Raw genomic sequence first — 19538 nt, 5'->3', positions numbered from 1 at the left:
CCTCTTTTCTCCTTCATCTTGTTCTCTCCTCCTTTTCCCTCTTTTCTCCCTGTCCCCACCTCTCCTCTGCAGCCCCCTCCCTCCCCCCATTACCCGCTCACTGTCCGTTCCCCCACCCCTCCTCCCTGTGTCCTCTCCCTCCCCCCCTCACTCCCTACCTGAGCACCTGAGCAAGCCCCTGGGTGGGGGTGTCCTCTCGTCCCCTCCCTGGGCTGAGGCTGAAGCTGGGGTCCCAGGAGCCTTTCTGGGGCCCTTCCCCTTAAGTTGCCTGCAGCCCCGCCCCATAGGCATTGGGGCCTCCCCCAGAGGCTGAGCAGGAACTGGGGTCCGGCACTCCCTGGGCCGGGCGCTGTGCGGGATGGGCAGGCTTCTGCAGCCTGAATGCTTCCTTCCAGGCCCCACGCTCCTCCTGGAGAGCCCGCTCTGCCCGTGTCCTGGGTGTGAGCTGGGGGTGCCTGGCACAGAGCAGGCCTGTCTCTGCCCGTGGCCCCGACTCCCAGTCTCCCTGGGTGGCACCAGTGGAAGGTCCCTCCATGGCAGTCGGGCCCAGGGAGGGTGCTGAGGGGCGGGCAGGGCTGGGGGTGCCTGGGGTTGCGGCCCAGGAGCCAGGCCTGAATGAGCTGCTGTAGCGGTGGAGGTGCCGGATGGCCACACACGTGCGTCAGCGTGTGTGTGCGGGTGAGTCTGTACACCTGTGTGTGCGTACGTATGCACACTGCGTGTGTGTGCGCGTGAGTCTGTGCACCTGTGTGCATGTGCACACTGTATGTGTGTGGGTGAGTCTGTGCACCTGTATCTGCTTGGCGTGTGTGTGTGTGCACGTTGGTCTGTGTGCGTGCGTGTGCGGGTGAGTCTGTGCACCTGTGTGTGCGTGTGTGTGCACACTGTGTGCGTGTGCGGGTGAGTCTGTGCACAATGTGTCAGCTTGGTGTGTGTGTGCGTGTGTGCACGTTGGTCTGTGTGTGTGCATGTGCAGGTGAGTCTGCACCTGTGTGTGTCTCCCCTCCCCGAGGGCCTCGGCCCTGCCCGCTGACCCCTGCAGGCCGTGAGTGACCCCCGTGGCCGTGCCCCAGGCTCCCGAGGGGACGCTCTGGGCAGACGCCCTCACACCCACCTCCTTGCCCCACTGCCCACACGGGGTGCTGTCCCCCAGGGGATGGGTTGACGGGAATCGGGGGCTTTGGGAGCACATCCGGGTGGGCCGCGCAGGTCAGGGTCTCCCGGCAGGTCCAGAGTCTGGGGACAGATCGCGTCGTTCTTGGAGCCTGGGGGGCAGCTGGGTAGCCGCGGCGCGGTCATGTCCCGGGGACCGGGCGGGGCAGGGCGCTGCCTCTCAGGTGCTCTGCCTGAGACCCCATTCCCTAATCGGGTTTCTGCCCCCAACCTGAGCCGTCCGGGACCAGTGCACCCCAGGCAGGCTGGGGGGGTCCTGGCCCATGAGGTCGCCCCAGCGGAGTGTTCCCGAACCGTGGGCCCCAGGCCTGCTCTGGGCTGCAGACATGAGTGGATGTGGGTGGAGGAGACTGAAGCCCTGCCCAACCAGCAGAGCAGGGTCCTGGCCCCCCAGGGCTGTGGGTAGGGGGCTCGGGCAGGGGCAGCTGTCGCTGTAGCCCCCTGTGGGGCCACCCTTGTCCTGGACGCCTGGGGGGGGACAGCCTGCAGCCCCTGCCCTGGGGGTGTCGTGTGGCCCTGGCCTGTCCCTGGGGTCGCAGCAATCAGATCCCTTGGGGTTGCAGCAGTCGGACGCCCAGCAGGCCTCCATCTGGGGAGTAGGGGACACTCAGGCTGGGGCGCCATCCCTGGGCCGTCTCCTGGCCATTGAGCAGGACCAGCGCAGTGGCCCTCCCTGGCATTGGCATCGGAGGGGCTGGTGCAGGTGGGGGGACAAGGGGCAGGGGGCACAAGGTGTGAGCACTGGAGCTACCTGGTGGGGGCGAGGGCCCCTCGTGTCCCTGCCGAGTCCCCATGGGGCATTCTAGAGTCGGGTGCCCAGACGTCAGGCCGAGGAGGTGGTGTTACCATCCGCTCTGGGCTGGGAAGTGGGCTGCTGAGCGTGGCTGGGCCATGTGCCTCCAAAATGCCGAGGCCGGGTCTCCTGGTCACTCCAAGCTGAGGGGCTCCCCGGAGGCCTGGAAGTAGAACCTGCAGGCGCAGGAAGGGGTGCAGCTGCCTGCATTGGTGCTGGGGAGGGGCCTCATGGCCCCTCCAGAGTTGCCTGGTGGTTGTGAGGTGCCCTCTGCAGCGCGCATTGGGGTGCTGCCCCCCAGTGCCCCCCATGGCCTCCGAAGCCGGTGCAGGAAGGGCATGGCTGGGTCCCACCGGCTCGTCCCAGACCTGTCTGTGGTCCTCCTTCCCGATGGTTCTGGGCTGACCCCCGGCTCTCTAGGGGCCAGGGGGGCGGGACGCGGCGGCTTCTGCCTCTAGGTGGGAGTGGCTGTGTCTGTTCCTGGCCCCATGGGGTGGCATTACCCGCGCGGGGTGGCAGGGGGGTCCCCAGGTGGCGTGACGCTTGTGGGACATGGGGGCCCACGGTGGCATTATCTTGGGGTTCCACCACCTGCTTTGGCTGACCCCCTCCCTGCCTTCTCTGACCCCCGCCCTGCCTTCCCATGCGCCCCTCACTGACCCAAGCACATTCTATCGTCTGCGTGCTTTCTCGCTCGGGTGTCGCGAGGAGCCTCAGGGACTTGTCACCGGGTCCGAGGTCAGGGTGCCGCGGGCAGCCGTGCGGCGGGGGGTGCTTCCAGTGGGAGCTTCTTGTCCCCTGAAGCGGGCAGGGCCGGCTCGATGCCCTGGCGCACCCTAGCAGCCCAGGGCCACGCGCACCACCGAGGGCGTCCTGGGCACCCCGAGCAGGGACGCCGCATTCTGGGGCAGGGTAGCCCCCAGCCCAGAGGGGGTGCTGGCTGCTGGGCCACAGTCGTGCTCCCATCCTAGCAGGGCGCCACGAGTCTCGGTCCTGGGCCCACTGAGCCAAGCCCTTGCGAGTGTGTCTGCGGTACATGCTGCAGACGAGGAGACAGAGGCTCAAAGTGGACCTGGGCACCCGGGATCAGTGTCTGGGCTGTGGACGCCAGCGCCCACTCTCCTCAGCTTAGTTGCGACACACTTCACTGCGTACAGCTGGCTGCCGAAGCTGTGCACATCTCTGGTTTTCCACGTTCACTATTGCGTGTGGCCAGGCGTCGTCCGTCCTCTCCTCCTCTCCGAGAGAAGCCCGTGTCTCCCCCGCACCCCAAGCCCGGACTCTGCAGCCTCCGTCTGTGGGTGTGCCTGGACACGCCGCGTCCGTGGAGACTCCCGGGTGTGGCTGTCGTGCGCCGACACCCACTCCCCATCCACGGCACTGCCAGGTACTGAGTGGCTGCAGGGCTGCTTGTGTCCGGACCCCCCATCACCCCCACTCGTCCCACCCACCGGCGCTGGCCCCAGCGGGGTGGTGGTGGCCGCAGACCCTGCCCATCCCATCCAGGCCTGGCTCTCCCCGCAGGCGTCCCGTGGGGCCCAGCTCGCAGGGACATGGGGGCCGGCAGTGCAGATACACGTTTGCTTGGTGCCCTCGGGGAATTTCACCACCCGCGGCTCGGAACTGAAAAAAAGAAAAAGAAAATTATTAATGAGCTTGGCGCGGTTGCTATGGGAATGCGTGGCTAATGAACCTCTGGGGTTTCCTTTACCTTTTCCGAGCTGCGGAAGGAAGGCTGCTGCGCTCCCCACCAAGACAGATTTCCCACTCATCCGGTTGCCGTGGCAACCGCTGCCGCGGGCCCTGCCTTGCCCACGGCATGTTGGAAGCTGCTCCTGGGCGAGGCCCCGGGCCCCTTGGTCTCCAGGCCCCTCCTGGGGGGCCGCACGTGGCCCCTGGTGCAGGAGCAAGGAGCCGTGGCTTTGGCGGCTGGCTTGCTGCCACCTCGGTGCCCACGAGCCCCGGCACAGCATGGTGATCGATAGACGTTTATTAAATGATTGGGAGAACATTCCTGGCCCCTGGGACCCAGGCTGGTGTCCAGAGGTGGACGTGGCGCGGGGCAGGCCCCGCTGGAGGGGCATCTTGCACCACATCTGCGTGTGGCGGGTGTTTGCGAAGGAGAAGTGGCGATTTTGAGGCCCTGGGCACTGTGCCCCGCTGGGGACCCAGGAAGCTGCGCTGGACGCCCTGTGCTGACCACCGCACGCCCTCCCCCCCCCCCCCGGAAGCCATGTCCGGTGCGTTCTCCCGGGGCCGCTGCAGATGCCACACGGGCGTCTGGATTCTCTCTGGAGACCACGTGTGCAGACACGACGGGCCGCTCCCTCCCGCAGCACCAGGGTGTGGGGGCCCGCCTCGCCTGTGGCCTTTCGCAGGCTGGGCCGCCCACATGGCGGCGGAGCCAGGACGTGGGTTCCGAGAAGGGGGGCGAGGGCAGTTGGGGTCTCCAGCACTGGTGGCAGACGGACGGATGCCATCCCACGGACAGGGGATGCGGTGTAGCTTGCAGCCTGGGGGAGGCCGGGTGCCTGGAAGCTTCCACGAGCAGTGTGTGGGGGCTGGGGGCTGGGTGGGGGCCTGTAGCCCAGCTCCCTTGGGGCCCCCCCGGCTTGCCTGGTCAGATGGCTCATGCACGCTTGGGGGCCTGGGGTCTGGGGTCGTGTGTCGTTAGCACCGGCCGGCCTGGGTGAGGGACCCGGGGACTGAGGCACTAGGGCTGGGAAGCTCAGAAGCAGCCCTGGGCCCTCCCCGGGAATGTGTCCGACCCCCCACCCTCCGAGCCCCCAGGCTGACCCCGGCTGGCATCTGGGTTAGGGGAGGTAGCCGTGAGAAGGTGCCAGCGTTGCCGAGGCCGGGGCTCCACCAAGTGCCCCCCAGCAGGCGGCTGTGCACATTCTAGCAGGCCTGGATGGCATGAGTTTCCGGGGTTGGGAGCCCCTGCCAGGCCGCCTTCGGGAGTCCCGAGGCCATAGGGGGCCCCAGACCAGCCCCTGGGTTGGGCTTGGCCTCCTGTGTGTGTGGGTGGAGGGGTCCCGTGGCCTAAGCGTGGCGGCCTGCCTCAGGCCCTGCCCCCTCCCCCCAGGGGGCAGCAGCTTGAGGAGCCGGAGGTGGGGGGTGGGCTGCCGGCCCCCAGCCCTGCTTGTAAGGGGCCCGGGCAGGGACAGCGGGGCCCGCGTGGCGGACAGGGTGGTCTTGGACGCTCGGACCAGGGTCACGGCGGGGAAAGTGAGCCCGGGTGGCCTCTGAGTGTTCCCCTGTGCGATTGAAATACGGCCGGCGCGGGCGGAGGCTGTTTCAATTCCTAATTTAGACTGTTTACTGCAGGCACACAGGTCCCGGCGGGGAGGGCGCAGTCCCGGCCCCCCCAGCACCGCCTCGGCCCGGCCCCCACCTGCCAGCCCCCAAGGTCGTCTTGGGGGGCCTCACCAGCTCCCACCACAGGGCCCAGTGGGGGGGGGTCAGGCCAGCCGCAAGCCCCCTCCCCAGACCTCGGGGCCCTCCCCTGGGTGGGCCGGAGAGCCTGGGCTCAGGGTTGCCCCGAAAAGAGAGACGGGGTGGGGGAAACGGAGGCACAGATCGGGCACGGTGAGGGCGGCAGGTGGGACGGAGGGCGCGGGGAGGGGGAGGGCAGGGCGGGGGTTCCGGGACGAGCGGCGCTGTCTCCCCACCTCGTGTTGGAAGATGTATCTTTCCCCTCGCGTGTGCTGATCTCGCCGGCCAGGCCGGCTTCCCAGTTGCCATGCCAACCAAGCTGGCGTGTCCTTGGGATTGACACCCCCCCCCCCGCAGCGGGGACGGGGACAGCTGGCCCAGTGCCGGGACCCCCTGTGCAGGGAACCACGTGGACGTGGGCGCCCAAGACCTGCCGCCCCCACCCCCTGCGCGGCTGCAGCCCACTGAACTGCCCCCGTGGCGTGCCCAGGCAGGTGTCAGCTGGCCTGCCAGTGGGAGCCCCTGGGCCCTGCCTGTTGGAAGCTTTCCAGCCCCCAGCTGCCCATGGGGACCCCCAGATGCCGCCTACTCCACAGGGCCGGGGCCGCCCCTTGGCCTGTCCGGGCTTCCTGGTGGCCTTGCCCCCCCGGAGCCGGCAGAGTGGAAACCAAGGAGCAGATCCTTTGCACATTGAGTGGTGGTGGCATGGAAGCTTCCGGAAATGAAATGTGAATCGTGAGGGGGACAGGGTGGGTGGAGGGCGAGGGGTTTTGTTTCCCCGTGAATGGACTCGGTAGCTGCCACATCCCCGGCCATTTGGCCAGCTCAGCGTTTAGTTCCTGTCGCCCCCGAGGCTGCTGGGGGCCCGCCCGCCTCGGTTGGTCAGACCTGGCTGCAGCGTGGCCACCACTCCCTGCGCCGCCCGTTCCAGGTGCGTAAGTTACATTTTTCCGATGGAAAAAGACTCCCCTCTCCGAAATGAGCGCTCAGCCAGCAGAGCAGCCGACGTCAGGGTTTTGCAGGTGTCTCGAGGCCTGCGGTCCCCAGGACAGCCCGGTCTTCTGTCCATGTCTGTGTCTTGTGCACGTTGGAAGCTTCCAGAAAACTCCACTGTGAGCGGGAACGAGATGGGCAGCGTCCCCGTGCCGTGGTCGATGGTGCTGGCTGCCCAGGCCAGACGTCCTGGTAGGTGGACGCGTGTCCACGTAGGGACTGAGCCGAGGTGGGCACGGGTGTTGGCGCACTTCAGAAAGTGCCTGGAAAGGCGCAGGGTGCCCAGACCCTGCCCGGGACCCCTGTGAGCCCCTCTCTCCCGGAGCCCCCCTGGGCGGGTGCTGGACCCCAAGAAACATGGGCCTCCTCCCCGGAGCCGAGTCCCAGCCTCCAGCAGAGAAGTGTAAATGTAGCTCCTGTTGCAGACGCTCCAGGGGCTCCGTGCCCTTCCCCATGGGCCCAGCCCCGGGCCTGGTGGACACGAGGGGGCCGAGTGGGAGGCACGGAGGGGCGGCAGCTCAGCTGCCTCGCCAGCCCCTCTTGATGGGGCTGTGTCCCTCCGCAGCAGGACACCAAGGCCTCCAAGCTGGGAGGGACGCCCCATTGTTAAAGCCTATAAAATCGACTAGGTTGATTCGCAGAGACCTTCCTTTTCCTGCCAGTTTCTAAGAATGCTGCTCCGGCTTAATGGATCGAGTTATTAGGGGATCGATGCAGCATGGGTGGCAGGAGGGGGGCCAGTGGGGTGAGGGGACGTGCAGCCGCGAAGCTCCCGGGCCTGGCCTGTGGTCAGCAGGTGGGAGGGCCACCCCACTGGCAGGACAGAAGGCCACGTGCTCTCTACTGTGTGCTCAGCCATGCACTACGCGAGAGCGTCCTTAAGCTGAGGCCCCACTGCGTGTATGGCCCGTCACGCCCAAGGCCCTGCTGTGTGCAGACTCCCATGGCGTGCGGCCCTACTGTGCGGGTGATCTGTGGTGAGGAGGCCCTACTGTGTGCAGCCTGTTGAGCATGAGGCCCGACTGCACACACACCACGTGCACATTCCGCGTGGTGGAGGCCCTACTGTGTGCCTGGGTGAGTTGGTGGCAGCCCACCCGGCAAAGCCCTACTGTGTGCTGGAACTCGTGTGTCAATCCTTCTGTGTGTGTGTGTGTGGGGGGGGTGATGAGGTGCATTCTGAGGAGGCCCAGCCTGCCTGGTGAGCCCTGGGGTGGGTTTCAGGTGAAGCCCCCGCCTGGGGCCAGCCAGAGAACTGCTCTCCTTGGCTACTGGATTGGCCGAGGCCGTGTGGGCTGGGGGGTGGGCTGGCCGGGCTGAGGCATGCGGAGCGGGGGTGGGGGGGGGTTTTGGGGCATTCACTCAGGACGGGGGGGGGGGTCACGGGTGCTGGGTTGTTGGACTCCCGTCCCCACCTCAGGGCCTTAGCACAGGTGCATAGGTGTCCCCTTCCTTGCGCTCGCTGCCCTATGCTCATTTCCTTCCCCGCACTTCCAGTTCCCTGGCTCCTCTCTAGCTGCCTGTCCCCTCTGCCCCTTGTTGAGGGCTGAGGGTCCTGGAACTGTCTGACCCGGAGTTTATAGGGACCTTGTAAACGACCGAGGCCAGTGGGGAACCTGCCTGGAGGAGGAGCGTGGGGGCAGGCTTTGAGGGATGAGTAGGAGCTCTTCCTGCAAAGGAGGGAGTCAGGTTCCGCATGGCAGGCGCACAGTGCCCGGTGGGCTGTGTGTAGTGACCCCCGTTTCCGGCAGCACCTGGGCTCCCCCACTTTTCTTCTGGCCCCCCGCTATGGACCAGGGACGGGAAGCAGATCCTCGACTTTGCGGTCGGTGCGCGTGACCTGACCGGCCTGGCACACCGCCGCCACCACAGCAGAGCAGTCGGGGCAGTCTCCAGGGACCCGGCATGTAAATGTCAGGGCTGTGCCCGCCAGGCAAGGCTGCGGTGGGGGCCACGGCAGACCATGGGGCGTGGGGGCTGTGGGCTCGGCGAGGTGGCGTCCAGGCCGAGTACGGGCTGTGGCTTTACTGTCTGCTCCCCCCACCGCGAGGGTCTGGGCCGTGCCTCGTGACTGTTACAGGGGCCGGGGGCCGGGGCAGGGGCTGGGCCCTTGGCCACCACGTGCAGGGCAGAGCGGCCTTGGGGGTGGCGACACCGTCTGGGAGGAGCTGGGGCCGAGGGGAGCACGCAGGTTCTGGGGGAGGCGTCCGCTCGGCCTCTGAGCCCCCACCCAGCCAGCCTCCTCCCTGTGGGGCGTCTGTTTGTCCGTCTGTGCAGTGGGAACCCCAGGCTCAGCGGCTCTTAGGTGGGGATGCCCTCCTGCCAGGCCTGGGCCTTCCTGGGGCCCCTAGGTGGGGGCAGAGAGATCGGGTCCTGGGGCTGGTGGGGTGAGGGGTGTGCTGCGGGCCCCAGGGCAGCCCCCAGGCCACCCATGGGCCAGGTCAGCTCTCTGCTTCATCCTGCGCCGGCCTGCTGGGGTCCCAGACGGGACGTGGTGGTGCTGGGGGTGGCCCGGAGCCCTGTAGCGCCTCCTGGATGGGGGGGGTCCTGCCTGCTGGGGGGGGGGGGCGAGTCGCCAGGAGCCCAAGCCCACGAAGGGCAGTTCCCCGTGCCCAAGGACAGGGATGGACGGGCAGGCTGGGGACGCAGCCCAGGCTGGGGACAGTCTGTGGGGCAGGCGCCATCCTGGGGGCGAGAGGCCCACTCCAAGTGCCCCCACCGCCCAGGACAGGCTTCTCCTGGCCCTGCTGCAGCTTCGCTGTCCCCAAACCTGGTCCTCTGTGGCTGGAAGACGCCCCGAGTGCCAGGATGTGACCCTGCGGGCGGGCGGGCGACCCTCCCAGGCCCTGGTCTGCAGGAGGCGGGACCTCGGACAGGAAGGGCTCGGGCACACGCGTGTTAGTCCTTGTATGGGGGGTGGTGAGCGTGTCACGCATGTTTTGAGAGCCCGGCCCTATGCCAGGCTAAAAACGCCGGATGAGCCTGGTTCCGAAGAGCCGACAGCCTCTGGCCCCGCACCCTCCTGCCCTAGCCCCCCGTACCCACTGGTTGTGCCCGTGTGTGGGTACAGCGACCCCCTCGCCCTCTCCTTGCCCTGTGTGCCGCCCGACGGCCGGATGTGGGGCCCGAGCTGCACCGTGGCCAGGAGGGGCAGTTCCCGGCGGATTCTGTCATCTTGGGGGCTGCAGCTGGGGGTACCTGGCAGGGCCGTGACCCTTCTGGACGTGCCCATGGGGTGGGAGACCCCGTCCGGCCTTGGGCCTGCTGGAAGGTCCCTCCTGGGGGGCCCTGGGCGCGGGGGCCGTCCCCGAGCCCTGATGGCCGGCTCCCTGGGGCCGCAGCCCAGGGGGGCCAGCCTGAGTGCGGTCCCAGTCTGAGCAGGCGCCCCAGGGGCTTGGAAATGTTCGGCCACGGGAAGAACGGCTGTGTGGAAGGCTTTGATCTTGGGGCAGGCGGCCGGTGCCCAGGCCAGGGCCCCTTGGGGGGCGCGAGTCCTCCACCCCAGACCCTGGACAGAGGGTGGCCAAAGTGCCCGGCCCGGCTCCGCCGCCACCGCGCGTGTCCCGGGAGGGGTCTATATTTTTAGCCAGCGCGGGGGGCTGTGGAGCCCTGGGCGGCCGCGGCTGGACGTCCTGTCCTGAACCCCCCCAGCCCGCCCGGAAGAGGCTCTGGGCGGCTGCGGGGCGACGGCTTCAAACGCGGCGGCCGTGGGAAGCGCCCCCGCGTCCCCCCCTGCCTCCTCTGATAAATACGCGGTTGCTAGGCGACGCGCGGCGGGCGGGGCGTGCGGGGAGCCGGAAGCGTGGGCGGCCCCGGGGGTCCGTGGCCCCGCGCACACCCCTGTGCCGGCCGACTGCATTCCCGCATGTGCCCTCCCTGCGCCTGCCTGTGCTCACCGGGGCAGCCGGCCGTGGGGTGCAGAGGTTTCCTCCACGTGCTCTGCGTCTGCCCCAGGCAGGATCCACCCGGGCGGGGAGGGGCCGGCCACGGGCGCAGAGCGGCAGGTTGCAGGGATGAGGACGGTGGGGGGCCCTGCACCCCGATCCCCCGGGGTGCCTCCTTTCCCAACCTGCACACCGAGACCCCCTGCCCTGGACCCTCCAGCCAAGTGCCACCCTCTGCTCCTCCCCATCCCTGGAGCTGGCTGGGGACGCATGCCGTTTGGGGGCCCGGTAGATGAGTGACCCCACATCTCCTGTAGGAAGGGGCCGGCCTGACTCCGGCCTGGCTCCCTGGCCAGACCCAGCCTCTGTGTGGGACAGCCCTGCCGGTAGTCCCGGCTGCGTTCCCACGGCCAGCCGCTAATTCAGGCCTCCAGCAGCTGCACGGGGCCCTGCTGTTATTTCTGGCCTGGAGAATTCCAACCCAAGCAGGCCCTGCAGGCCAGTCCCTACGGGCCCTCTGCCCACGCCTCTCCCTTCCAGGCCCCGGGGTGGGCTCCCACGTGGGGGACCAGGTGGGCAAGGGCCTGGCTCTGAAGGGGGCCTCACCCGACATGACTACCCCACTCCCTGTGCTCCTGGGTCGGAGCCAGCCTGAGAGAGGGGGTCCCACCCTGGGAACAGAGCCACAGCTGGACATGGGCCCTGCAGGAGACCCAGGGACTGTGTGAGAGCAGCAAGGTTGAGGGCCTGAGCAGCAAGGTTGAGGGCCTGTCCGCACCTCCAGGCAGGGCCATTCCCAGAAGCCATTGTCCCCCCTCAGGTGCTTGCTGACCCAGACGCATGCTGCCACCAAGTGGCTGTCAGGTGGGGATGAGGTGCCAGCCTACAGCAGGCCTCCTGCAGCCTCGAGGCGGGGAGTGGGCGCTTTTCCACTCAATTACGTGTGAAAAAGATCCCAAATCAAGCTCTTTATTAAGAGCTAAGCAGAGACACTAGCACTCTCCCCACTTACAGCACGCACAATTGGAGGGGCTGTAGGCGTGCGCTTGTGGCGTCTGTGAGCCTTTCTTCTAGCCAGGAGGGTTTTCTCCCCAGCAGAGCTCATGGCCAGGACTGCAAAGGATGCACACGCATGTGTGTGTGTGAGTGTGCATGGGTGCACATGCGGGACACACAGGCACACCCATGCTGGGACACACTCGTCTGGAGCAGATGTGTGTATGCTGAGCTGGTGTGCTTGTGTATGCTGAGCTGGTGTGCCTGTGCAGACACCTGTAGGCACACACACAGTCTTGCTCTGTGGCTGGGGCCTGCTGCTGTGGGCTGGGGGGAGGGGCAGCCCCCCCCCGCCCCGTCTGCTCCGCTTGGTACCAGGATGTAGTCCCTTGGCCTGGAGGCTGGGGGGAGGGTCTCCCCTCAGCCCTCCTGTGCCAGCCCTGAGCCTGGGGACGCCCTCTGGGGCCAGGTGGGGCCCAGGTAGAGAGAGGCGAGACGAGGGTGCCCGAGACACAGACGCCCTTGGCCCGAGTCCAAGTCTTTGGGCAGGCGCTGGCGAAGGGAGATGCGCTCAGAACACATCTTTGGGCCCAGGATGTGAAGGAATGTTCCAGAAGTCAGAGCCATCCACGGACAGAGCTCCCTCCCAGAGGTGGCAGGCTGTGGTGGGGGGTGGGCTTCAAGCGCCCGGCTCCCGAGGTTTGAGGAGCAGCTCTCTCCCGCGTATCTGGGACAACACCGCCCCCCCCCCACCCGTGACCCCGCGTCCCGAGTCGCCAGCTGGAGCACAAACAGCTCCATGTTTGGCCGGCTCCCCTCGCCACCCTCCCCCTCCCAAGCAGCGGCCGTGAGTCACCCAGCCCCGGCAGGCAGGCGGGCTCTCAGCACGGTCCTTGGCCAGGCCGGGAGGTGGGCATGGGAGCAGGGCAGGAGGACTCCCCCACACTGGGAGCCTGGCCGAGTGGAAGCCCAGAGAAAGTAGGGGGTCGTAGCACAGAGGGAAGGTGGCTGTGGAGAGGCCAGTGGGGCATGTGAGGTGCAGAACCTGGATTTGACAGGGGACAGAGGGGGCCAGCCAGAAACTGCGGTGCCCTTGGCCTGCTTTCACCTCCTGGGGAACCCATGCAGCTGCCCTGACCCCATGCCCTGGGCCAGCCCCTGTCCGGGCACCCAGACGGCTTTGGCCACGAGGGCTGCGGGAGGTGGACGCCAGTGGCCTGAGGAGATCTGAGCCCCAGGCGTCCCCCGTGTGTGAGCTCAGACAGGCCACTGCCCCCACGAAGAGGCAAGGAGGGCAATGCTGAATCATCTGTTTCCATAAAGCCCTAGAACAGGCCCAGCCAACCCTGGTGACAAGCTCTGACCGGTCGGCACTGAGATAGTGTGTTCTGGGGTGCAGGTGCCCGGAACCCCAATGTGGGAGGCCTTTATTTCTCAGTACAGGAGAACCCGCCAGCAGCCCCCACCCGTTCAAACGTGAGCCCTCCCCAGGGGGTCCTGCACAGCTCCTCGGACCCCACCCCGCCCCCAGAGGAAAGCAGACAGCAGCACCCGGGGCCAGAAGGGGTGCGTGGGGGAGGCACAGCGCACTCCTAGTGAGGGGTGATGGGGTGGGGTTTGAGGGTGCCCCCCCGGGAGCCCCCTCCTCCATCAGCCTCCTGGGCCAGGTTCCTCACCTCCGCAGCTTGTCGTCATGGCAACCGCCTCAGGGGCTAAGGAAGGGAAGCTTCCTGCAATCAGCGCTTCCTGTCGCCCCCCTCCCTCCAAGAGGCTCCCCTGGAGGGCCATCTGGGGCGTTGGGGGTGGGGACAAGCTCTGGGCCTAGCCTGGCAGCACCCTGGGTGCTGTCCCCCACCAGGAGGCAGGGGATGAGTCGGGGCAGTTCCTGGCCCCCAGAGGAATGGAGGAAGCTGTTGGCCGCATGGGCCTCAGGCCAGGGGCGGCTGCAGGGAGGCTGCATAACCAAGTGTGTCACAGCCCGGGGGTCCCAGCCCCTCCCCCCGACTAGAGACCCCATGGGCCTAGCCTGGCTGGCCCCACGCCTGTGCCCTGTGAGTGCCACCCCAGCCCACCAGGTCAGCGCTGCCCATCCGTGGGCCTCAGCCCCGGCCCGCCCGGGCCTCCCTCCTGCCAGGGCCCTGTTGCACGGCCTTGCTGAGCAGAGGGCGACCATTGCCAGGCCAAACAGGGCCGGGCTGGGGGGCCGGGGCTGGGCTTCGTCCAAGGGCCTCAGAAGCAGGGAGGATCGCCATTAGCTCCCGGTTTAGGGGCAGAGGCCCAGGAGGGGTGGGGGCAGGGAGGGTACCGATGCAGGGCTGGCTCAGGCAACAGGGCGCCTCTACTGGACGTGAAGGGGGACAGGGGCACCCCAACATGCCAGTCGGTGCTGGAGCCAAGTACCTTGGGTCCGTGGGGCACAGACGGAGCTTGCGGCCATGGGAACCAGTGGGCTCCCTGGGCCGAGGGAGGGTCCCCAGGGCCCAGAGCCCCAGCAGGGGTGCTGAGCGGCCCAGAGGGGAGACCCACCTGGCCGGGCAGCCCCAGCTGCCAGCACATGGCTTCGGAGCTGGCTGGTGGCCTTGGCTCTGGCCTTGAGGAGGCCTTGGCAGCCTCGGGTGTGGGGGGCTGGGCCATGCATGTATGAGCGTGTGTGCACATGTGCTAGCAGGTGTGTACATTCAAGCGTGTATGTGTAAGCATGTACACATGTGCTAGTAGGTGTGTGCAAGCATGTATACATGTGCTAATGGGTGTGCACGCGAGTGTGTATATGTGAGTGTGTGCACATATGCCAGCAGGTGTGTGTGGGTGACCCAGGCTATGCTCGCCCCTGGGGGCCTCTCCTGCCCCCGGCCCGGCGTGCGCGCTGTGTGCTGTAATTGACCACCTCACTGATCAGCTGATTAACGCGGGCGCTTGTAAGTGACGCCCCAGAGCCACCAGGCCCAGGTGGAGCTCTGCCCCAGGGTGAGTCTCGGTGTCCCATCTCCCGGGGGGAATCCCTGCCCGAGATTGCAGCCGGGGCTCACCAGGCCCACCTTGTCCACTGGTGCCCTTGGGGTGTCCTTGGAGCCCACCCTCCAGCAGCACTAACGAATGAGAGCTTCGGGGCCACGTGCCCCCTGGGAGGCCGGAGCGGAGGGGGCTGGGAGGATGTCCAAAGGGGCTTCAAGGGACAAGACGGGGGCCTGGGGCTCGGGCAAAGCAGCGGCATCGCTGAGAGGAAAGACCCGGCTTCGCGGCTGTGACCCCACATGGTCCCCTGGCCCCCGCCCCCCGCACAGGTGGAACTGGACTCACACCTGCCCCAGAGCAGCTGCCAGGGGTTCCTGGGGAGCCTGGACAGCCTGAGGGGCGTCTGTGCATGGCCAGGGGTGGGCGGCGAGAGGCAGGGGCCTGTGGCAGGCTTAGGGCCTGGGATGCCCGGGCCCCTGTTCTCATCTGTAACGCCTTGGGTGACAGCGCTCGGCACTCTGGAGGCGTCGCTGCCTGGATGCAGAGGCTGGGGTGCTGTTTGTGGGCCTGTCGCCTTGGCAGCCTCCGTGGGTGCAGTCCCTGTGTGGGGACAGCAGAGACTGTGGGCTCCCCACTGGCCGGGTCCCCCCAATACCGGGCCATCTGGCTGGGGCGCCCTGGCCTCACTGTGCTCAGAGCTGCTCGGGCCACCCTGAGCTCTGCCCACTTACATTCTGTCCCCCGATCCCGCATCCTGGGGGCCTAGAGCAGGGGCCCACAAAACCCATCCTTGTGGACATCGTCCCCGGGGGGGACCGTGGTGGTGCTGTGGCCCAGCTGCACCCACATGGATTTTAACCCTTCTTCTGGGGCCACAGAGGGAAGCCCAGGGCAGCCTGGAGAGGCTGCCACAGGCACCCCCACGATGAAAAGTCAAGGAATCCCAAAGGTTGGTGGCCAGCCCTAAGACCCTGACACGGAGGCAGCCAGCCTTCAGCCTGCAGGCCGCAAGCCAGGGAGTCCCCGCTGCCGAGCCCACCGGTTGCACTGCCTGCGTCTTAGCAGCTGGGGACCTGCAGACACGTGGACTCTGCAAAAACACGGGGGACGTGCAGCTAGGAGTGAATGCAGACTGCCTCCGATGCGCCCCAGGTCCCTTCTGTGCCCCCTTCCGCCCCTCTCATCCCCTCTCTCCCCAGGGACCACGGTTCTCATCCGTGAGCGCGTTCTTCCTGCACTTTCTAAGCCTTGGGTATGTGGAGGTTAACGCCGGTCCTTAGAGAAGGAGATAGTTTTGCTTCATGTTTTTTTTTCCATAAATGGCATCATGTCTTTTTGCTCTGGATGTGTTTCTATCTTAACACAAATAGTGGTGCCTCATATATTTTTTTATTGTGGTAAAATACAAACAAAAATCATATAAAGCTTGCCATCTCAACCCTTTTTCAGTGTGCAGTTCGTGGCGTGGATCACGTGTTCCCCGTGCTGTGGGAGCCCCCCCCTTCAGTGTGCAGTTCGTGGCGTGGATCACGTGTTCCCCGTGCTGTGGGAGCCCCCCCCTTCAGTGTGCAGTTTGTGGCGTGGATCACGTGTTCCCCGTGCTGTGGGAGCCCCCCCCTTCAGTGTGCAGTTCGTGGCGTGGATCACGTGTTCCCCGTGCTGTGGGAGCCCCCCCCTTCAGTGTGCAGTTCGTGGCGTGGATCACGTGTTCCCCGTGCTGTGGGAGCCCCCCCCTTCAGTGTGCAGTTCGTGGCGTGGATCACGTGTTCCCTGTGCTGTGGGAGCCCCCCCCTTCAGTGTGCAGTTCGTGGCGTGGATCACGTGTTCCCCGTGCTGTGGGAGCCCCCCCATGCTCTATTTCCAGAGTGTTTCCATCACCCACACACAACCCCTGTCCCCATCTAGCAACGACTCCCCTGCCCGCCTCCAGCCCCTGGAAACCTCTAACGTGCTTTCCGTCTCTGCGAATCTGCGTGTTCCAGCTCTCTCATGTCTGTGGGATCGTGCCGCATTTGTCCTGCTGTGTCTGGCTTCTTTCATTAAACGTGACATCTCCAAGGTCCACACTCCTTGCGGCCTGTCTCAGAACGCCACTCCTTCCCGCGGGTAACGTTCCACCATGTGGAATGTTGCTTCTCTCTCTGCTTGCCGATGGGCGCTTGGGCTTTCTCCATCTCTCAGCTGCTGCGAACTTGGTGTGCGGAGACCTGTCCTGGTGGCTGTTCTCTGTCCTCTTGGGTCTGTACCCACTGCAGGGCCGCCGGGTCGCATGGCAGCTCTGCCCTGCCGTGGCACTCAGCGAGCACGCGGCCATCCTGGAGAAGCTCCGTTTTTTAGGCGCACAGGCAGGGCCCCGTCTCCTGGGCCGTGGCCGTCTTGGCTGGCTGGATTCCAGGGTGGCCCGTGGACGTGGTGGCCTCTTTGGATCTGCTCTGGTCCCCACTGCAGTGTGGAAGAGGGCGGGGAGGCTCCGGCTCAGCCTGTGGGGTCTGGGGTGGGTGGGCTGGGGGCTTCCGGTGCAGCCTGCTGTTGTCTGCCCCCCCCCGGCCCCGCCTCCTGCAAGGCACTTGGGGCCCCCCTCAGCGTGCGCCTCTGATCAGCACCCCCCTCCTTGGGCTGGAAGGGGCTTTCACCCTGTGAGGAAGCATATGCTTTCCTCCCCAAAAGTGGGAAAGGAGGGCTGACTGCCCAGGAGAACAAGGCAGGGGGTCCTGGAGCCCCCAGCCGAGAGGGAGCAGTGAGTCCCACTGGGCCCCGTGACCCACCCGCCCTATGACCCGCCAGGCCCCATGACCCCCCGGCCCGTAGGGCTCTCATAACGGAGCCCTGTCTCCACTTGGCACTGCTTGGGGACCACTGTGACCATGGAGGGGGGAAGCAGGGCAGCAGCTCACCTGGAGCCCCTCCCCACCCTGGGCCTGCCATGTTCTGCTGGCCTGAGGAGGGGGACACCTGGGTGTGGCTGGGGTCTCATGAGGGATGCTGGCCCCCGATGTGTCTCCCTGGTGAGAGCATCTGTCCTCCAGAGCAGGGAGGGGCTGGGGGTCAGGGCTCCTACCCAGGCTGGTGCTGGCCAGTCTCAGTTGCTGCCGTGTCCCTGGTCCCAGGCTCCAGAGCCAGGGTTTTGGGGTGGGTGCTCCCGCCAGGGCACAGCTCCCCGGGGGGCTGGGCTCTCCCTGCACAGGGGCTGAAGGAAGTGGGCGCTGGGTGACAGGCCCCTGTGAGCTGTCCCAAGTCTTGAGAGCTGCAGGTCTCAGCTCGGAGGCTGGGCAGGGGGAGGCCAGGGCTGCCCCCCTGGGGGCCCCACCTCCACCCACCTCATCTGCACCCAGAGGCAGGGTGGGGCCTCTAGATGGCCCACACTGGCCCTCGACCCAGCAGACTCGGGGCTCCAGTACCCGCCTGCCCTGCCACTGGGAGCCCAGCCCCTCCTCCCCTCCAGCCCTTGGGCTCCAGACACTGTCCCCCAGCCAGCACCAGGTAGGCTGCCCCCATCCCACCTTGGCCCTAGGGGAGAGAGGGTGGGCGTGTCCTGGGACAGCCAGCTGCAGGGAGGCTGAAGGCACCCTGGCCCTGGCGGCCCAGGAGAAATCAGGCAGCAGGCCTGCAGACCTCAGGAGGCGGGTCTCCAGCTCCTGCTGTTCAGATTCCAGTAGGGGGCAAGGGAAGCTGTCAAGGGCAGGAGGGGCCGGGGCAGTGGGGAAGCCCCACAGGGGCCGTCTCAGGTGGGATCTTGGGTGTGGGGGCGGCCCTGGGCCGGCTGGGAAGGGTGCAGGGTAGGGTGAGCATTTGGGGAGATCGGCCAGAGAAAGGTCCAGGGGCCCAAGGGACGACAGCCACACACCCTGGGGGGTGGAGGGGCAGGCATAGCTGGGGGATCCCAGAGCCCAGCTGTTCTAGGCAGCCTCCCGAGATAGGTCCTGGGCACCCCATGGGACCCCCCCACTTGGCCCGGACCCTCGCCGTGCTGTCCTGGCCAGCAGCCCCTGCCCACCTGGCGGGGAGTGCTGACACCTCCTTCTCCTTCCTGTCATTGCCTCCCGCAGCCCGTGTGTTCTCAGTTTAATGGGAGGGGCACATGGAACACCCCATGGGGCCACAGAGGCACGGGCACCCCATTTACAGGACAGAGCACCCTGGGCCAGGGCCCTGGCGGGATGGCGGGGAGTGGCGGCTCTGGACGTGCCTCCAGCAGGGCTGCCCTGTGTCCCCCCACGGTGACCCCAGGCTGGGGACCTGACCTCCCTGGGCCCCGTCCTCGGGTCTGGGGCGTGGAGTGGGTGCGTGTGAAGTGCTGGGATGCGTCACCCGGGAGGGGTCACGCAGCTCCCAGCCCGGCCCCTCCCTGCCTGCTGGGGCACGGGGTGGAGACCCCAGGGCCCATCCAGCTCCGGGCATCTTCCAGACAGAGGGGCGGGGCTGCCTCCGCCCAGGCGGCGTGGGGGGCCGGGGAAGCCGGGGGCCTCCTGCAGGAGGCAGACGCTGTTTCCCGCAGCTAAATTACCGCTGAAGCCCTTGTTACTGCTGCACCTATTAAGTGTAATTATGCCGCTCTCCGGGACACATGTAATTCCACGTGTGTGTGCCGCGCTGCACACTCGGAGCTGGGAGGTACTGGGGGGGACAGTGACCACGGAGTGCACCTGATGGCAGCCCCTGTGCGCCCCCCACCGCCACCAGGGCCTTGCTGGGGCCCAAGGGGCGGCCCCTGACCACTCTGGCTCTGGGCAGGAGACACATCCGCCTGTGTGGATGGAACACATGTCCTCCTCAGCTCCCAGCCGGACCCCTCCTCAGGGCCCCTCCACCGTGCGTGGACCCCCACCCAGCCCTGCAGGCCAGAGCTGGAGCAGGAGGGCAGGCATGGGGTGGGCGTTCAGGACCCAGGCAGGGCACCCCATGGACAGTCGGGCATCACCCGTGGCACTCTGATGGAGTGTCTGGGTGGGAAGGGACTTTTGGGGGCGGTGCATGGGGCACCAACCTGCCAGTTCATGGGCCTGCCCCCCCCCCGCCAGCCAGGCACCCTGTGCTCCCTTCCCACGCATGGGGGGTCTGCATTCTCGTCGTGGTGGGGTGAAGCCCCAGTCACTCTGGCCTTGGGGTCCGGGGTCCAGGCAGACCACAGGCCTCGGCGCCCTGTATCCGTGATGCATCTGCGGGTGGGCGAAGGCGGGGGGTGGCGAGGGGTGCAGGTGCAGCCCCACCTTCCCTGCAGGCCACGGTCTGGACGCCGGAACCACGTGCAGAGTCAGGGCGCCACCTGGTGGCTGCTCCTGGGTGGCAGGTTCAGCACAGGCCCCTGCCCT

General features: G+C 67.1%; 1 protein-coding gene across 1 annotated transcript in view; it reads left to right on the top strand.

Moving 5' to 3' along the window:
• The window catches only part of CACNA1H (calcium voltage-gated channel subunit alpha1 H), a 46860-nt gene that overhangs the window by 4073 nt on the left and 23249 nt on the right, over window positions 1-19538 (top strand). The gene's annotated exons all lie outside the window — the stretch shown is intronic.

Source organism: Tamandua tetradactyla, chromosome 23, assembly GCF_023851605.1.
Source record: "Tamandua tetradactyla isolate mTamTet1 chromosome 23, mTamTet1.pri, whole genome shotgun sequence".
Lineage (NCBI taxonomy): Eukaryota > Metazoa > Chordata > Mammalia > Pilosa > Myrmecophagidae > Tamandua > Tamandua tetradactyla.
Note: the sequence above shows the minus strand (reverse complement) of the source record. Positions and strands in the feature narration are given on the sequence as shown.